Source organism: Vicia villosa, linkage group LG4 (genome assembly GCF_029867415.1).
Source record: "Vicia villosa cultivar HV-30 ecotype Madison, WI linkage group LG4, Vvil1.0, whole genome shotgun sequence".
Classification (NCBI taxonomy): Eukaryota; Viridiplantae; Streptophyta; class Magnoliopsida; order Fabales; family Fabaceae; genus Vicia; species Vicia villosa.
The window spans coordinates 45,406,758-45,426,711 of record NC_081183.1 but is presented as its reverse complement, the minus strand read 5'-3'; the positions used below and the strand labels follow the sequence as shown (position 1 = coordinate 45,426,711).

Here is a 19,954-nt window from a genome sequence, read left to right as displayed (position 1 = left end):
CATAAATCATGTTATAAAAATTATGCATATGTATGCAACTGACACTATGCATGTGGTACCAACATCATCAATGGGAAAACCCACCGACCGATCTATCATCATCCAGATACGGCCCTGCCAGCACAGATTCCACACAATGGGAATCTTTCCCTTCACTGAATCCTCTCATCTTTAGGATACAACCCTCAACAATGATTATGAATGCATGCAAACATATATATATATATATATATATATATATATATATATATATATATATAGGGGACGACTCAAGTGAGAACATTTGGTTATTATGAGAAATGAGAACAATGAATCACGACCATTAAATTTGATTTTAATGGACTGGATTGGTTTCTCTTTCTAAGATCCAGTCCATTAAATATTAAGGATCTTAGAAAGAGAAACCAATCCAGTCCATGAAAATCAAATTTAATGGTCGTGATTCATTGTTCTCATTTCTCATGTTAACCAAGTGTTCTCACTTGAGTCGTCCCCATATATATATATATATATATATATATATATATATATATATATATATATATATATATATATATATATATATATATATATATATATATATATATATATATATATATATATATATACATACCAACATCATCATCTCACTATGAGTAGCATCATCTATACTCATACATCATCATTCATCATCATCATCATTAACAAGTATGTTCATATATATATATATATATATATATACAATTGCATCATTCAATAAAATCATATAACAATAAATCATACAGATTCGTCAATTCGAAAGTTACACGCCATTAACCTTCAAAAATCACAAAACAGCAAAAATCTGCAAGTCACGCTGGCCATACGCGTACCAGCAGAGCCAACAATTCACAACACACGCACCATATGCGTACCATACGCGTATGAGCAGAACCACATTTTCAGACAAAACATACACACCATACGCGTATCATACACGTATCACTTCCCCATACACGTATCATACACGTATCATACGCGTATCACTTCCCCATACACATATCACTTCCCCATACACGTATCATACACGTATCACTTCCCCATACACGTATCATACACGTATCATACGCGTATCAACAACATCTTCCCAAAATCTGAAACTTACCCATTCGTCTTCCTCACGAATTCATCGGTACAGCCTGCGATTTGGGTCTCAAAACCAGAAATTCCACATTCTAAACAGCATAGAATTCACCCAACATCAATAGTATATGATTCTACAATCGATTTTACTCATCACAACCTGAATCTACTCAGTTATTAGGGATTAACAGTCACAATTTTCAATCCAATTGATGAACACAAACAGTAAAATTCAGAATATAGAATCAATGGATCCAACAATACCCCTAATCCATACTATCACCTACAATACGATAATAAAGATTAAGCGGAGAGTCTCCCCTTACCTTAGATAAGAGTTCTTGATTCTTGGTCTCTCCCTCTACAGTTCTCCTTCACGTTCCTCGTTCCCAAAACTTCTGTTCTTTCACGTTCTTTCTTCGTTTCCCAATTGTTTTATGAAAATAATAATAAAATTAGTAAAAGAGTTATGATATCACACCCCCTTATTTCACTATTTCCTCACATGGCCCAAATGCCATAAACATTATTTTCTATTATTTCCACAAAATCTTTATAATTCTAATTATTAATTCAATATTCTAATTAAATTAATATTAAAATTATACGGGTGTTACACCGCAAAAATATCGCATTTGGTTCGGATTTTTTTGAGTCATCTTTTAACAAAACCGCACGGTTCGGTTTGGTTTGCAATTTATATTTTGTAAACCCAATCAAAGCGCATTATGTTACAACTTAAATTTTACTTAACTAACATCCAACCCAAACTTAAACCTACTATACCTTAGCCTAATGATTACGAACAATTTTCACATCCTTGCGGATATGATTTCAGTCCCGATATTCTCAAATCTCAAATACCATTATCGCGCCTTCTTTGCCACATACATCTTCCCTCTTCTTCTCTAATCTCTACTCTCTTATATTCTTTCTTTTTCACTTTCTCATTTTAATTCAAATGTTATCTATATCAGTTTCGTTTTATCGCACATCTTATTCTCTAATCTCTCAACTCTTTTATTATTTCTTTTTCATCTTCACTAATCTCTTGTCTCTTCTATTTTTTTTCATTATAATAATTTTTATATTATTTAATGCTATTATTTAAAGTTTATAATACCACTTTTGTCTAATTTAATTTTTAAATATTAAATAGAAAGTTGTTGTCAAAATATGACGAGTTTTGTTGTTATTTGATAGTGTATAAATGTCTAAATACAAAGTTATGATGTCATCTATATGTGTATGTATGGCTCAATAAAATATTTAGAAAAAACAGAACCAACCCTACCGAACCAAACCACGTTGGTTTGGTTGGGTTTTTTTCTAAAAGCCAACCGAACCAAACCAAACCGCACGATTTTCTCTTGCGGTTCGGATGGTTTTTTTCGTCAAAACCGCCCAAACCGCACCGCGAACACCCTTATGAACCATTGTTTTCTGGATGCTAAAAAATTCATAACTCTCGCGCCGTTTAGTGGATTCAGCTGAAATTTTAACAGCAGTTTCGTCTCGATGTCCCCGACATTTCATATGTTTGGCTCAAAGGCTAACTCTGCACCAGCAATCTCAGAAAAATGCAAGAGTTCCGAGATTGATTTGCTAAAATGTGTTTTCGGGCACGACACGACAAAATTCAAAATGGCATACCTTCCTCAATTTTTATCCGATTGAGCTCGTTTTGCCTAAATTCTTTCCGAAATTTCAATGGCTTCGATTTATTTTCAGGCCTCGAATTTGTATTTTGATCAGAAGTCTGAGTTTAATTCTGTTCTTTGAGAGGTATGCACCTAAATTCTACACAATTGAGTTTTCCGTCTCAGATGACCAGATGAATTTCTTGCCATTCGGACGTGCCTAATTTTTTCATCGTTTATTCGATTGAGCTGATTCTGGTGGCTATGGTTCACAAATTTTGTCATCTTCGATTTGACGTTGGCCCCGATTCCGACTTTCACACTGAAACGCGTTTCTTTAAAAATATAGCTCAAAATGCGTTTAGGAGGGAAATTTGAATTTTGGACCCACTATATATATTTTTTCCCTCACAATTTCATTGATTCATCGAATTTCTTTCTCTCTCTACAAACACTTCTCCATTTTTCTATCCCTTATCTCTAAGATCAAACTTCACTTTTCTTTGACTTTCATCAAGAACAACAATACCTACTTCATCATTCTCATCAAGAACACAAAATCAAAAAAACTCATTCAAGCTTCCTCTCTCTCGTGCTAAACATCACCAGTCATCATCATCATGCCGAGCCACCGTGCGAACCACCAGCTAGCCGACCATCGCCACTCTACTGTCCGCCACCGCGCCGCCCCTCTGTTGCTCCGACTCCAATCGCGCGAAGTGTGATCTCCTCGCCTCTCTCTTGCTTTTCCAACGGTGCATCCATATTCGTCTTTGCACTTTGTTTGATTCGTCGATTCGGTAATTGTTCTTGAACTTTGATTGAACTTGATTGTTGTGTTCTTGAATCGGATAATTGTTGGAGTTTGATGATGATTATGTTGATATTAATTGAGATTTGATATGGCCTAATCTCATGTGCCAAATTTTCTTCTTCGACAAAGGTTTCGTGGATGCAACATTTGTCGAACCACTTACAACTTCAGCCTCAAGGGTATACAAGTCTTGTTTCTTCACGCCTCTCAAGACTTCCTTCAACCCTATCACGACTCTTAGGATACTTTTCTATCCTTGGAAAACATATCCTTTCTTATAGAATTCACCAAGAGAAATCAAGTTTCTCTTCAAATTAGGAACATACCTGACTTCAGTCAACAACCTTATTGACTCATCATGGAGCTTGAATCTCATAGATCCAACACCTACAATCTTGCAAGCTTTGTTGTTTCCCAACAATACAGAACCATCATCTTGATCAAATAATTCCTCGAACAAGTCTTTGTTTGGAGTCATATGCCAAGTGCAACCTTAATCCAATATCCACAATCCACTCCTTACTAGAGTCACTGCTCGAAACAACAAGAACATCATATGAGTCAAAATCATCTTGAACAATAATTGCGTTGTCATTATCCTTACCTCCATGGTCTTTCTGGAATTCATGACACACCTTTCTTGTGTGACTCTCCTTCATACAATGATAGCATCGAATACCAGATGTTTCGCCACTGTAAGACTTCTGCTGACTTTTGCCCTTCTTTTTGTTGAACTTACCATCCTTTAGCAAGAATTTTCCCTTAACGGTCAAATCTTCTCCAACAGTCGAAGGTTTATGCTCCGGTGAACTAGTAGGGCTTTCATCTTCAAGCGCCAGAGATCGAAATCGTTCACTCCGGTGAACTTTTCAATCTCATACTTTGTTGAAGGCATCTTCTCCACGTTCACCGCACCAATTTGTTCTGAAAAACCATGCCAAAACTGAGTATAATAGGGAACACAATAGAAAAGCAAGAAGAACAACAAGGAATTGGTTATAACTGATATTCTTTACTTTCTCTTTATTCAAGATTACAAGTATTACAAGAATAACAAATAACCCTCTCACCTTAAATTAAGATTTGCAGTGTGCAATTATGAGAGACTAGTATGCTATTTATAATAAACCTAACATACTAAACTAATGGGTTTTTTCACAAATACTCATTACAAGCCAACTTAGGGTACAAGCTAACTTAAACAATTGAACATTACAAACAGACCCAATTCGAAATGCTAACAACTCTAACATTTCGACACCCACATACTAGAACATACTTCGACTACAGTATAAAGGTCTTTTTAACATTCTCTGTCGAAACAGAAAGCTACTCTTCAACCCACTAGAGTTCGATCCAATTCTCACAGCAGTTTGTGACCTTTGGAACAAATCATTGCAACTATTAAAGTACTTAATTTACAAAAACTTTAATTTCACAAATTTTGATTTCCAACATATCTCCTTTCAATTTAATCAAAATTTAATTTAAAAAGAAATAAAAAATCTAATTTCACAAATTTTGGCTCTAACATCTCTTCTCCTTTCAATATCCTTCTTGCTAATAAAAACTCCCCTCCATCTATGAATTAGGAAAATCACTAAACACTTGTGATTAAACAATCTCTGAATAAAAATCTTAAGCATCATATGAAAAAAATTACACCAAAAAATCAAACATCATCACAATCTTTCATCGATAAGCCAGAATGCACAACAAGAATGAATTCCTATAAAACCCCTAAACTCACCTGCTTAACTCGTAAAACTATTTCTCCATCTTTGTTGGCTGCCTCATCGTTTTAAGGTGTTTGCTTTACCGGGGGTGGTCGTCGACTTCTGCATTCCAAACTGGTAGTTGGGCCTTGTGGATATTATTTTCCAGAGTTAGTAAGATTTACAAGTTTGATTGGATGGGGACTGGCACACCAAGAATGTGATATGTAAGAAAGCACGAAAAGAGTGACAATGGTTTTGGCGGAATATGCGGCGTAGAAGAGCAATTGTTTATAGATTCAAAAGGAAAGATAGAAGGACGTCGACGTGTTGCCGGGTTATGATGGGAATGCGATTGACTCCAAAAGCAGTGGTATGTCTATGAGCATTGGTGGTAGAATCTCTTTCTTATATCCAGTATTGCATTCAAACCGAAAAAGATGTCATTAATAGTTGCAGGAGTAATATAGGGTCTAAAAAATTATGATATTCACATTAAGCAAAAGAAATGCTGTGGCAATGTGGAAATCTATCACTCTATCAGCAAACTAAGCAAAACCTCACATAATATAAACTTAAGGTTTAAATGAGATGACATGACATCCCAACCACCAGCTAGTCCATTTGTATTCAATGTTGTAAACTCTCTAGTAAAGCATAAGAGTAACCTAATAAATTAGAGTTGGTCCATCAAGAATTATTTCTTCCATCCATGATCTAGCCTAATAAAGCATATGAATAGTATATTAATTTCTCAGTAACTAAGGATACATTGTTTTCGATTTTGACTGTCGGATGAATATGGATAGTTTGTCACTGTTTGTCATTGATTTCAATCTAAGGAGTTTGCAACTATTTATAACTAGGCTTATTAGATGAATCTGGATTTAATGTGTATAGAAAAAATAGGCAGTCGTTTAGTGTAAAAAAATGGCTGAAAATCAATGGATATAGAAGAAAATGATAGTGATTTTGTAATACAAATCCTACATCGTGTGGATTTGATATATTGCCTTCACATACAAATTGATTATAAATCTTTCCGTAGTAAAGTTGGTTTTTTCAAGTCTTTTATTTAGATTATCCCCTGTAATTTCAGGATACCCACTGAACGTGTCAAAAACAATGAAAAATCGGGAGGAAATTATGATTTTAGGATTTACCCTTAAATTTTCATTAAATTTTTAATATCTAAAAAAAAATATGAGAATTTTTAACTACACCCCATGAATCTCTCACCCACCTGCGAATTGGTAAAAATACCTCCAGCTTTCGTAGATGTATCTTCGAAAATAATTTTTATTTGTTAAACGTTGTTTTGTTCCCTAGATGCACATACGAAAGATTACGTATATGCATCTACGGAAGATTCTGTTAGAACAAGATTTGTTCTGATCAATATTCTTAGTTTTGATGATAACAAGGATATGAATTTTGTGTGAGATAATGTGGTACTCTAATACATTGCAATTTCCCTTTCAGGAAATATATAAAGAGTATGCACAAATCAGCGCTCAGAAGCTTTGTCTCAGAAGGTTCAGCATGCAACATCAGAACATGGTCTGGCAAGACATCAGAAGATGGTCAAGGCAGAATCAGAACATGGGTCTATGGAAGCATCAGAAGAACTTGAGATCAGAAGCAGAAGCACTGAAGTTCTCATGGTATCACGCTCAGAAGCACTTCAAGGTCAGAAGACAAGAAGATGCTATGCACCAAGCTGCTTGACTCTGATGATATTCAAATATTATATTCAAACATCAGATCAGAAGAAAGTACAAGTGGCAGGCTACGCTGACTGACAAAAGGAACGTTGGAAGCTATTAAAGGCAACGTCAGTAGACACAGCGTGAACAAGGCTCGAGGTAGTTGACAAAAGCGTGAAACATTAAATGCAATGCTGTACGGAACACGCAAAGCATTAAATGCATCCAACGGTCATCTTCTCAAACGCCTATAAGTATGAAGTTCTGATGAGAAGCAAGGTTAACCAATTCTGAACGAAATAATTCAAAAAGACTTGCTGAAACGCTGTTCAATCCAAAGCTCAGAATCTTTATCTTCATCAAAGCTCACTACATTGCTGTTGTAATATATTAGTGAGATTAAGCTTAAACGTTAAGAGAAATATCACAGTTGTGATTATAGCTTTTCAGAAGCATTTGTAAAACTCTTATTTGATTACATTAAGTTGTAAGGAACTAGAGTGATCGTGTTGATCAGAATACTCTAGGAAGTCTTAGCTTGTGTCTAAGCAGTTGTATTTAGAGTGATCACGTGGTGGTCAGGATACTCTAAGAAAGTCTTAGCTTGTGTCTAAGCAGTTGTTCCTGGAGTGATCAGGTTGTGATCAGAAGACTCTGGAAGACTTAGTTGCGGACTAAGTGAAAAACCATTGTAATCCGTGCGATTAGTGGATTAAATCCTCAGGTGAGGTAAATCACTCCGTGGGGGTGGACTGGAGTAGTTTAGTTAACAACGAACCAGGATAAAAATAACTATGCAATTTATTTTTATCGTCCAAAGTTTTTAAACTACACTTATTCAAACCCCCCCTTTCTAAGTGTTTTTCTATCCTTCAATTGGTATCAGAGCGTCGGTTCTAAGGTGCAAGCACTTAACAGTGTTTAGAAAAGATTCAGGAAGAGAAAAACGCTTCAGTAAAAGATGGCTGGTGAAATTCCAACAAATACATCTGCATCTACATCTGGCTCTGCTGAGCAATACAACGGTAACAATGGTTATACTAGACCACCAGTATTTGATGGTGAAAACTTTGAATACTGGAAAGATAAACTGGAAAGTTACTTTCTTGGTCTGGATGCTGATCTATGGGATCTTCTGATGGATGGTTACAAACATCCTGTTAAAGCTACTGGCGTAAAGCTTACAAGGCAAGAAATGGATGATGATCAAAAGAAGCATTTCAAGAATCATCATAAATGTAGGACTGTTTTGCTGAATGCTATCTCTCATGCTGAGTATGAGAAGATATCTAACAGGGAAACTGCCTATGACATATATGAGTCCTTGAAAATTACTCATGAAGGAAATGCTCAAGTCAAGGAGACCAAAGCTCTTGCACTAATCCAGAAGTATGAAGCCTTCAAGATGGAGGATGATGAAGACATTGAAAAGATGTTTTCAAGATTTCAAACTCTTACTGCTGGATTGAGAGTTCTGGATAAAGGCTACACCAAGGCTGATCATGTAAAGAAGATTATCAGAAGCTTACCCAGAAGATGGGGTCCAATGGTGACTGCATTCAAGATTGCCAAGAATCTGAATGAAGTTTCTTTGGAAGAGCTTATCAGTGCCTTGAGAAGTCATGAAATTGAGCTGGACGCAAACGAGCCTCAAAAGAAAGGTAAGTCTATCGCATTAAAATCAAATATCAAAAAATGCACTAACACTTTTCAGGCTAGAGAAGAAGATCCTGAAGAATCAGAATCTGAAGAAGAAGATGAATTGTCCATGATCTCCAGAAGGGTAAACCAACTCTGGAAGAGCAAGCAAAGGAAGTTCAGAGGCTTCAGAAGTTCAAAGAGATTTGAACGTGGAGAATCTTCTGATGACAGAAGATTTGACAAGAAGAAGGTCATGTGCTATGAATGCAATGAGCCTGGACACTACAAGAATGAGTGTCCGAAACTTCAGAAGGAAAATCCCAAGAAGAAGTTTCATAAGAAGAAAAGTCTTATGGCAACATGGGATGATTCTGAATCAGAATCAGAATCAGACTCGGAAGATGAGCAGGCTAACTTTGCGCTGATGGCGACAGAAGATGATGGATCAGAATCTACATCAGAATCAGATTCTGAAGAGGTATTTTCTGAACTATCTAGAAAAGAGTTAGCTTCCAGTTTAACAGAACTTCTGGAACTCAAAGCTCATCTTAGTATCAAATACAAAAAGCTGAAGAAGCAATTTGAATTTGAAACTAAGAAGCTGGAACTGGAAAATTCTGAATTGAAGAAAAAAGTTTTAAATCTATCCAATAATGTTGGATCTCCTTCTGATTCAGAAAAATCCACTCCCAGTCTGAATCATATTCTGAAAGAGTATGATTTAAGTTTCAGGAAGTTTTTATCTAGAAGTATTGGCAGAAGTCAGCTAGCTTCTATGATATATGCTGTGTCTGGAAACAATAGAGTAGGCATTGGTTATGAGGGTGAAATCCCATACAAGCTTGAATCTGTGGATGATATGAAAATATCATACAAGCCTCTGTATAACCAATTTAAATTTGGCCACTCCCATGATATTAGGCTCACCTCACATGCACAGAAATTTAACACTGTTCACACCAAGAAACATGTGACACGACCTAAGAAATATCATGAATCTCCTATTAAAGATTATCATGTTGTTCCTCCTATGTCTTATATTGCTAAACCCAAGTTCAATCAGAACTTGAGGAGAACTAACAAGAAAGGACCCAAGAAAATGTGGGTACCAAAGGAAAAGACTATTTCTATTGCAGATTCTCTTGGTGACAAAGAAGATAACATTCAACATGTCATGTCACCCGGATTTAAGATGTTCTCAACACTTGAAGGGAAGAAGGACTGTTCTCCAAGTTCTGGTACTTAAATCTGCTGGAGAAGTTAAGTGTGAAGGAGATCAGAAGAGCAAGTTTATTAGTTATGGAACCATCTGTTTAGTTTGTTTCTAAAGCAATGGTGTTTCGTTCTTGGTTATTCTGAATGCCCTAAAAGCTACAGAATATACAATATTGAAACATTGATTGTAGAAGAATCAATCAATATCTGGTTTGATGATAAACTTGGTTTTGAAGAACCAAAGCAGCTTAAGAATTTTGCAGATATAGTTTATCTCATCAGAAGCTGCAGAACCAAGAAGCAAATCTCCAGAAGCTATGTATATCAGAAGTATTGAATCAGAAGATCATTCAGACTTACATTAGCATACTTCATAAGAAGTGATTCCAAAAGAGAGAGTTGATCAAATCAGAAGCAGTGATCAGAATCTGAAGGCGTAAAGTCTATTCAGAAAATTACAGTTGTCATCTATTATCTGATGGTGAACACGTGTCTAGACGGTCTGTACAAAGCGTGCAGTTGAAAAGACGCCGACCTAGGTAACTGTGTTAAATCATTTCATTTACTGTGTTCTCTCTCCTAATGTCATTTCTCATTAATTGCATAATTTTTTTAAAATCTTTTAAATAACCCGCTTCATCTTCATTCCCTCTTTTTCTCTCTTTCTCTTTCTCTTGTGCATCCCTTTCGTTGCATTCCTTTTCAAACCCTAGTTTTTGATTTGATCTCAAAGCATACTCATCATGAACTCATCCTCTTGTTCTTCATATTCAAAAGAAAGGCTTACTTCTACACAGATCTCTTCACGCAAATATGAGCATGCTCCATTGAAAACATGCTTAATACCCACGAAAGAACTGGAAGTTCTATGTGAATCTGCTGTGGATATCAACAACCTTAAAGCAAATGGCTTTCAGTGTGATGCAAGAATCTTTGAGCAAGGATGGTCTAAATATCTTAATAGACTGGTTGGTCCAATTTATCCTGAACTTGTGAAGGATTTCTAGGTACATGCAACGGTTACCCTAACTGCCATCATGTCATTCGTGCTAGGGCATGAAGTGGTTATCACTGAAAAGCTCATCAGGAAGCTGTACAATCTTGATGATGAAGAAGGTTGGTGTGGTCTTCAACCCAATACAGTTGACTGGACTCTTGTTGAAAAACAAATCTCTACGGTTTTTGGAGTTGATTCTCATAACACATGCACCTTAAGGCCTTTTTATAAAGCATGGGCTGAGATTATTCTGGGTTCTCTTCACCATAGAAAAAGGATGCTCTCCTCCTCCTACATCAGTCCGACTCACAAGTATACTCTTTTCTGCATTGGCAAAAAGATAGAGATCAACATCTCTCATATTCTGTTTGAGAATCTAAAAACTTCTATCTTTGAGTCAAGAGAAGATGAAAGGGCGAAGTACCCTCATATTCCAAGAACGACTATTCCTTTTGGAAGAATGATTTCAGACATTCTGATTGAAAGCAAAGTGCTGGACTCCATCAGAAAACTCAATGCTTCCCATTTTCTTGGAGTGGTTCAAGGTCTCATTTTCAATGGTGTGGATTTGTTCAGGGTTAAGAATGTACCTTTTGTGTGCACAAGCTTTCCTGACATTCTGTCAAGAAGAGTTGCTGTTGAAGGTTTTGCCGCCTTGTTTCATAAAGAACTTGATCAAGTTGTCAAGCTCTATCTGGAAGATTGTGTTAGGAAGCAATCTGATGTTGATCCTGCTTGGATCCGTGGCAGAGTACTTCCGTCCAAAGCTGATATTCTGAAGAAGGATAAGAAGGAACGACAGGCAAGGCTAAAAAGAAAGGCCCAAGAAGATGAGGCTGAGAGAGCCAAGAAGTTGAGGGTTACCTATGATCCTGACAAAGTAGGCTCTTCTGATCGTAGGAATAAAAGGATCAGAGACTCCTTTCACAAAACCAGATCTTCTTCTCAACGCTCCTCCAGGCAGGTTTTTACTCCACCTCCTTCTGTCCCTAAACCTTTTCCCCAATCACCTCCTTCTGAACCAAAAGTAAACTTCACCTTACCAAATCCTTCTCCATCATCCTTCTCCTCTCCCATTCTAAACCCCACACCTTTAAGTATTCTTCCCCCAACTCCTTCTGATAAATCCTTCTCACCTATTCCCTTTACAAATACTCCATCCTCTTCTCAATCGATCCCTTCTGATATTCCACCCTCATCAATCATTCTCTCAGATATCTCTTCTTCCTCATCCACAGCACCTCCACCTTCTATATCTCATCCTTTACCTACCAGAGAATCCCAACCCATCTACCCTTTTGGTGAAATCTTTGAAAAAGTACAGAGGAGTCTCAGAAGTATCCTTGATATCCTCTGAATTGCTGAAAGTTCTGGCCTAAATGATGTTGCTATGAGGAAGTTCTGGAGGATCATACGCAGAGAATCAGATGCTCTGTTTTTAGAACTTCAGGAAGCCTGTGTGGAAGCTGCTCCACGGCCTCGTGGAATTCTGAGAAGCTATGAAGACTTCTGGTTTGCTCGTCTCAAAGGAAGACATCTTTTGGAAGAGAAGCCCTTTTTGGATGAATTGGAACAAGCAAGGCTGGCTGCTGCATTAGAAGTTAATCCATGCAGGGAGATTGTGATCTGGATACCTCAATATCCAGTTCTTCTTGGAGATTTCAAGACTCTCTTTGACTTTCTGAGGGAAAACCCTTCTGAGAAAGACCGAAGCTTGGTCATTCCAGAAGTTGTTGACCCACCAGAAGTTGAAGGTCCTTCTGCTCCCAGGAATCTAGCTGCCATTCTTCAGGAACTTGAGAATGGAGACTCTGAGATTCCGGCTGCAGATTATGGAGATGCTTCTATGCAAGAAGCAAATGCAGAAGATCATGTTGCTGAAACAGTTCCTGTTGAGGAAATCCCTGCAAATGATCTATCTAAGGAAGCTGCAGATCGTAATGCCATCCCTGTGAATAGAAGTTGTGAAGCTTCTTCTGATGATTCTTCTCGTCTTGCAAGGACTCTGGAAGATATTCAGAAGAAACAGGATGAGCAAACCTCAGTCAATGCTGAGTTTAGAGCTTTCATGGAGAGGCAAGAAGGACACAACAATATGGTTCAAGAGATTCTGGCTAAGATCATGTCAAGGCTAGGGCCATCTTAGATTGAGTCTTTGTTGTTTTGTTTTGTGTTTTTGCTGCATCTGTTTTTGTGCATCTTGTCTTCCTTCTCTTCATGTACTTCTGTACTTCTGAACTGTTGAGCTTAAATGATAATTATCCTTTTCTTCCATGTGTTTCTTTTTTGTTTTACATCTGAATCTTTTATGCTTTTTGATGTTATGACAAAAAGGGGGAGAAAATATGTGATAAATGATTTGATTTAATCAGTTACATTACTAACAGAACTTGCAAAGTTCTATGTTGTTTAAGTTGTGTTGTTGCAGGAATCAAAGATTCAATATCAACATAAGAAGCAACAAGATGAATCAAGCTCTTGGATTCTTGAAGCAAGCTGAGTGCTAGAAAGCTTCAGAATCAGAAGCAAGAAGAAAGAATGATCAGAAATAGCTCTTGGATTCTTGAAGCAAGCTGAGTGCTAGGAAGCTTCAGAATCAGAAGCAAGAAGGAAGAATGATCATAAATTCTGATAATAGAATATGATCCAAATCATTGTCTATTTGCTCTGATACATTGTCTATTGGATCTGATATATTCTATATGGCTTATATGGTTCTGATACATATTTTGTGTTCTGATACACATTTTATGTTCTAACTCATTCATGCTGACTTTTGTCGTTTAGTATTGTTCTGTAACATTTCAGGATGTAGAGATGCTCTGATGATGCTCTGGTACATTCAACAATGTTCTGATACAACCTAGCATGAAGTGATGTAAGAAGAAATTCAAAGCTCTGAAGCTATCCGAGGGAAGCAGAAATCAGAAGCTGTGAATGTTCTAAAGATCCAGAAAACTCAAGTTCTGAAGCTGTCCTGAATGGAAGCAGAAATCAGAAGCTGTGAATGTTCTGAAGATCAAAGAAATTCAAGTTCTGAAGCTTTCCTAAATGGAAGCAGGAATCAGAACCTGTGAATGTTCTGAAGATCAAAGAAATTCAAGTTCTGAAGTTGTCCTGAATGGAAGCAGGAATCAGAAGCTGTGAGTGTTCTAGGGATCTAAAGAAATTCAAGTTCTGAAGCTGTCCAATGGAAGCAGAAGTCAGAAGCTATGAATTTTCAAAAGACAGAAGCTTATGTGATCGTCTCTACCGAAATAATCAGGGAAGTCTTTTATTATTAAAGTTCTTCGAGTATTTATTTCAGGGGGAGATTATTCATCTCAGGGGGAGATTGTTAATCTCAGGGGGAGACATATTCACATGCTTATGCTATAGCTGTGTAATTTGTCTTTAGCCGTCTGCTCTTTCTGATCGCAAATTCATATCATTTATATATGTTTTTGTCATCATCAAAAAGGGGGAGATTGTTAGAACAAGATTTGTTCTGATCAATATTCTTAGTTTTGATGATAACAAGGATATGAATTTTGTGTGAGATAATGTGGTACTCTAATACATTGCAATTTCCCTTTCAGGAAATATATAAAGAGTATGCACAAATCAGCGCTCAGAAGCTTTGTCTCAGAAGGTTCAGCATGCAACATCAGAACATGGTCTGGCAAGACATCAGAAGATGGTCAAGGCAGAATCAGAACATGGGTCTATGGAAGCATCAGAAGAACTTGAGATCAGAAGCAGAAGCACTGAAGTTCTCATGGTATCACACTCAGAAGCACTTCAAGGTCAGAAGACAAGAAGATGCTATGCACCAAGCTGTTTGACTCTGATGATATTCAAATATTATATTCAAACATCAGATCATAAGAAAGTACAAGTGGCAGGCTACGCTGACTGACAAAAGGAACGTTGGAAGCTATTAAAGGCAACGTCAGTAGACACAGCGTGAACAAGGCTCGAGGTAGTTGACAAAAGCGTGAAACATTAAATGCAATGTTGTACGGAACACGCAAAGCATTAAATGCATCCAACGGTCATCTTCTCAAACGCCTATAAGTATGAATTTCTGATGAGAAGCAAGGTTAACCAATTCTGAACGAAATAATTCAAAAAGACTTGCTGAAACGTTGTTCCATCCAAAGCTCAGAATCTTCATCTTCATCAAAGCTCACTACATTGTTGTTGTAATATATTAGTGAGATTAAGCTTAAACGTTAAGAGAAATATCACAGTTGTGATTATAGCTTTTTAGAAGCATTTGTAAAACTCTTATTTGATTACATTAAGTTGTAAGGAACTAGAGTGATCGTGTTGATCAGAATACTCTAGGAAGTCTTAGCTTGTGTCTAAGCAGTTGTATTTAGAGTGATCACGTGGTGGTCAGGATACTCTAAGAAAGTCTTAGCTTGTGTCTAAGCAGTTGTTCCTGGAGTGATCAGGTTGTGATCAGAAGACTCTGGAAGACTTAATTGCGGACTAAGTGGAAAACCATTGTAATCCGTGCGATTAGTGGATTAAATCCTCAGGTGAGGTAAATCACTTCGTGGGGGTGGACTGGAGTAGTTTAGTTAACAACGAACCAGGATAAAAATAACTGTGCAATTTATTTTTATCGTCCAAAGATTTCCGTATTTTTCAAACCCCCCCTTTCTAAGTATTTTTCTATCCTTCAGATTCCCGTATAGCATCTACAGAAGATTTCCGTAGATGCATCTACGAAAAATTCCGTAGATGCATATACAAAACGTTAAAACATAGTGAAACTTCAGATTTTCTAAATTAATTAATTGGAAAAATGTCAAATTAATTTTTAAATTAATTGAGAAAATCTTAAATTAATTAAATTCATGCTACACAAGCCTTAAAACATAATGAAATTTGAGATTTTCTCAATTAATTTAAAATATTCCCAATTAATTTCTGAATGAATTGCGAAAATCTCAAATTAATTAAGTTGATGAGATTTACGAAAAGCGCTAAAACATTAATGAAACTTGAGATTTTCCCAATTAATTGGGAAATTAATTGGGAAAATCCCAAATTAATTTCCCAATTAATTATCCTAAATTAATTAATTTCATGACATCTACAAAAACAAATCCCAAATTAATTAAGTTCATGGCATCAACGGAAGTGTTAAAACATAGTGAAACTTGGGATTTTTCTTGGAAAAATCCCAAATTAATTGAGAAAAATTCAAATTAATTGGGAAAATCCCAAATTAATTTCCTAATTAATTGCGAAAATCTATAAAATAACTAGGGATGGCAAAATGGATGGATTGGATGGATATGGATTGGATTGTTAATGGATGGATCAAACCAATCCATTAATCCATTACAATCTACTAAAATCTCTTAATAAAAATCAAATCCAATCCATCCATTAAGAAATAAAATTCATCCAATTCATCCATTAACATATTTCAAATGGATGGATATCCATCCATCCAAACAAATAATTAAAAAAATTCTTAATTGTTTTTTAAATTTCATAAAAAAAATTAAATTTCACAAAAAAAAATATTGTTAATTATATTTTAAATTTCATAAAAAAATTAAATTTCACAAAAAAAATATTGTTAATTATTTTTTAAATTTCATAAAAAAATTAAATTTCACAAATAAAAATTAATATACCCATTATTTTTAAATTTCTTTCAAAAATTTAAATTTCACAAAGAATAATTTAAATATTCTTAATTGTAAAAAAAAACACTCTCTCTCTCTTTCTCTCTCTCTCTCTCTCTCTCTCTCTCTCTCTCTCTCTCTCTCTCTCTCTCTCTCTCTCTCTCTCTCTCTCTCTCTCTCTCTCTCTCTATATATATATATATATATATATATATATATATATATATATATATATATATATATATATATATATATATATATATATATATATATATATGAGGAGGGATCAAATTACACCCGAAGAGTTACACCACGAGTTACACTCGTTCAATAACTACATCTCGAAATAATATTTTTTAAATTCAACCGTTGGATTGAAACATAATATCATATAGATCATTCCTATAAAGTTTGAGCTTAATCTATAATGATTTACTATGTCATTGAATAACATCAAAATTAACGTTATATGAAAGCTCATTTTGACGTTAATCTTTGGATATCTTGATGATATAGTAAATCATTATAGATTAAGCTCAAACTTTATAGGTATGATCTATATGATATTATGTTTCAATCCAACGGTTGAATTTAAAAAATATTATTTCGAGATGTAGTTATTGAACGAGTGTAACTCGTGGTGTAACTCTTCGGGTGTAATTTGATCCCTCCTCTATATATATATATATATGTATATATATATATATATATATATATATATATATATATATATATATATATATATATATATATATATATAAACAAATCTTTTAAGTAAATGGAAAAATCCATTGTTCTAAGAAGTAAACTAGAGATACACTAGTCTGAAATGACATAATTAATGTTAATAAGTTTAGAAAAAGTGATACAAAATTAGTACAAACCTTTCGATTTCAACTACATCAAGTTCTTGAATTACAAAAGAGAATTTCTAAGTGAAATAAGATTCAAATTCAAGATTACATATAGTACTGGACTACTTGCTACATATCCCAAGTTGAAACAAGTAGAATTCAAGTTGCATAAAATCAAAGTCCTTAAGCTACAAGAGAATTCCAACTGATTAGAGCCACTCAATTTCTTCACCATTCCACCTCTTCTTTGGGAGTCCTTCATCATCAACAAACTTTTCAAAACATTCCCAAGCCATAGAAGTTTTTGCTCTTTTCGAACTAGGGACTGAACTGTCAACTGAATCCTCAGTTTGAATTACGGGTTCATCGCCTTCGGTAGACATATTTCCTGCTTGCAAGTAAATAACATGGTAGAGGAAGAATTTAATTACTTCAACCTTATATGAGCCCAAAGTCCATTCACATAAATATAGTTCTCTATCTTATTCTACACTAATTATTCAATCATACATAAATCAAACATAAATTTCCAATTATAAAACTGAAACCACTAGTAAACAAACTGAAACCACTAGTACACAACTACTCCAAGCACTTTATAAAATCAGTTTTAAGAATCAGGACAGAAACCGAATATAAAGAAGTGGAAATTTACCCATGAATGATAAAAGACGGATAGAGTTATTTGTATTATTACTTTGATTCTTACTATACTTGCAAGTTACCACCCTTCCTTCAAACACCGGTTAACATTGACAATATCTTAGTTGAAGACTCTACAATAAATACCGTAAACCAGTAAAGACTAAATGCTCCAAACAATTCCATCTTGACCAAATTCACGTGCATCCTGTTGTTTTTAACTTAAAAAATTCACAACTTAAAAGAAATAGTACACCAGATAACAGAAGAAATGCTTGAATTTATTACTACTTTGCTAAAAAGCTCAATACCCAATTCTTTTGTCTTCATTATTCATTAGTAAAAAATTACAGAAGCATCCATAAATTCTAATTTTAGATTCACATCAATACATGAATAAACATTTAAACTCATACTGGTCCCACATAATCAGTAGTAATTCTTTATCATAGATCATAAATGTTAGCACCACCAGGATAGATCAATTCTGACACTATACAACTACTCCAAGCAACACTCACTCACATGAAATTAATACTCTTAATTCCAATTAGTCACTGCACAAACCCACTTGTTAATCTTAAATTCATCCTATTTACCTTCCCAAATCCCAATTAACACAAAACAAGACAAACACAACACAGTGTGAGTGATTTACACTTACACACACTCTGTGTCCGAGCTTAGCAGAAGAAGAAGAAAACACAGAAACTAAACAAACATAACCAAACATTTACCTTTTTAGCTTTGTAGAACTTGGAAATCAAAGCAATTTCAAGCGATAGCTATAAGCATAACCAACCCTGAAAACACAGAAACACAAACCTTTGAATGAAGCAACCCTGAAACTTATAACATAAGCATAACCATAACCACAAATCCTTTAACATGAAAAATAATAATGGGTTTCAGCATATAAATTATCTTAAATACATCGTTTTTACGTTCGAAACGAAAATCAAACATGAATTTCGAAACGAAAAATCAAACAATGCATACGGATCGGAAAAATATTTGGTGAGGTCTAAGCGAAATTGAAAGAGTGAAATGGAAGAAAAAATTGTGAAACGTTTGTTACCTTTGCGCGAAAGTAAGGAAAAAGTGACAAATCAACTATGTCGAATTTGCAGCTTTGAGATGAAATTTGGGGAAAATATTGAAATTAGGGTTAGTGTGGAGAAGAAGGGAACGATAGATTAAGAGAGAGAACGATACAATGAAGAGAGAGAATATGAAAAGTTAATGAAGAGAGAGAATATGAAAAATTGTTTTCTTTGTTTGTTTTGTTTTTTAATATATTTTTAATAAAAATACTTATAATAAAATATAATCCATTGGATTTACATAATGAGATGGATGGATTGGATCAATCCATTTGATTTGGAGGATGGATTGGATCAAATCCATTAAATTATTTTTAGTTTAATGGATGGATTGGATGGATTTTTGTTTAATGGATCCAATTGCCACCCCTAAATATAACATAATATTCCGTAGGTACATCTACAAATCCTAAGTTTCATTATGTTTTTAACGCTTCCGTAGATGCATCTACGGAACCAAATAAATATTTTGAAAAAATATGATTCCTGATGTGCATCTACGGAAACAAAGTTGAAAATTCGCGTGGTGACTAAGAGATTCATAGAGTCTTTTGAAAAATTATCAAAAATATTTTTTGAAATTTTATTTATAAAATAATCTTGTTTTAATATTCAAGTTTTCAAAATGGAGGTTTTTTCTTTTTCCATTTTCTTAGTAAGAAAATGATGCGTTTTTTTTTAATCTTCCATTTTCTTACTTATTTAGACAATTTTTCATTCCACCCCATGACCTTCTTACGCACCACCGAATTTGCCAAACTGTCCTCGTGCTTTCGTAGATGTACTTTCGGAAACACCTCTTTATTTGTTTAACATTGTTTTATTTCGTGGTTGCACTTATGGAACTCTTCCTTATATGCATCTACGGATATGTTTGACGTTATAACTCGCGTCAG

General features: G+C 35.0%; 1 long non-coding RNA gene across 1 annotated transcript; it reads right to left on the bottom strand.

Annotated features, from left to right (window-relative positions):
* Positions 1–17,284: 17,284 nt before the first annotated feature.
* Positions 17,285–19,203, bottom strand: LOC131599125 (uncharacterized). The gene is made up of 3 exons (XR_009282581.1): positions 19,034–19,203; positions 18,693–18,758; positions 17,285–17,701 (listed from the first exon to the last, which is right to left on the bottom strand). It is a non-coding gene; the product is annotated as an uncharacterized LOC131599125 (long non-coding RNA).
* Between the last annotated feature and the right edge of the window lie 751 nt (positions 19,204–19,954).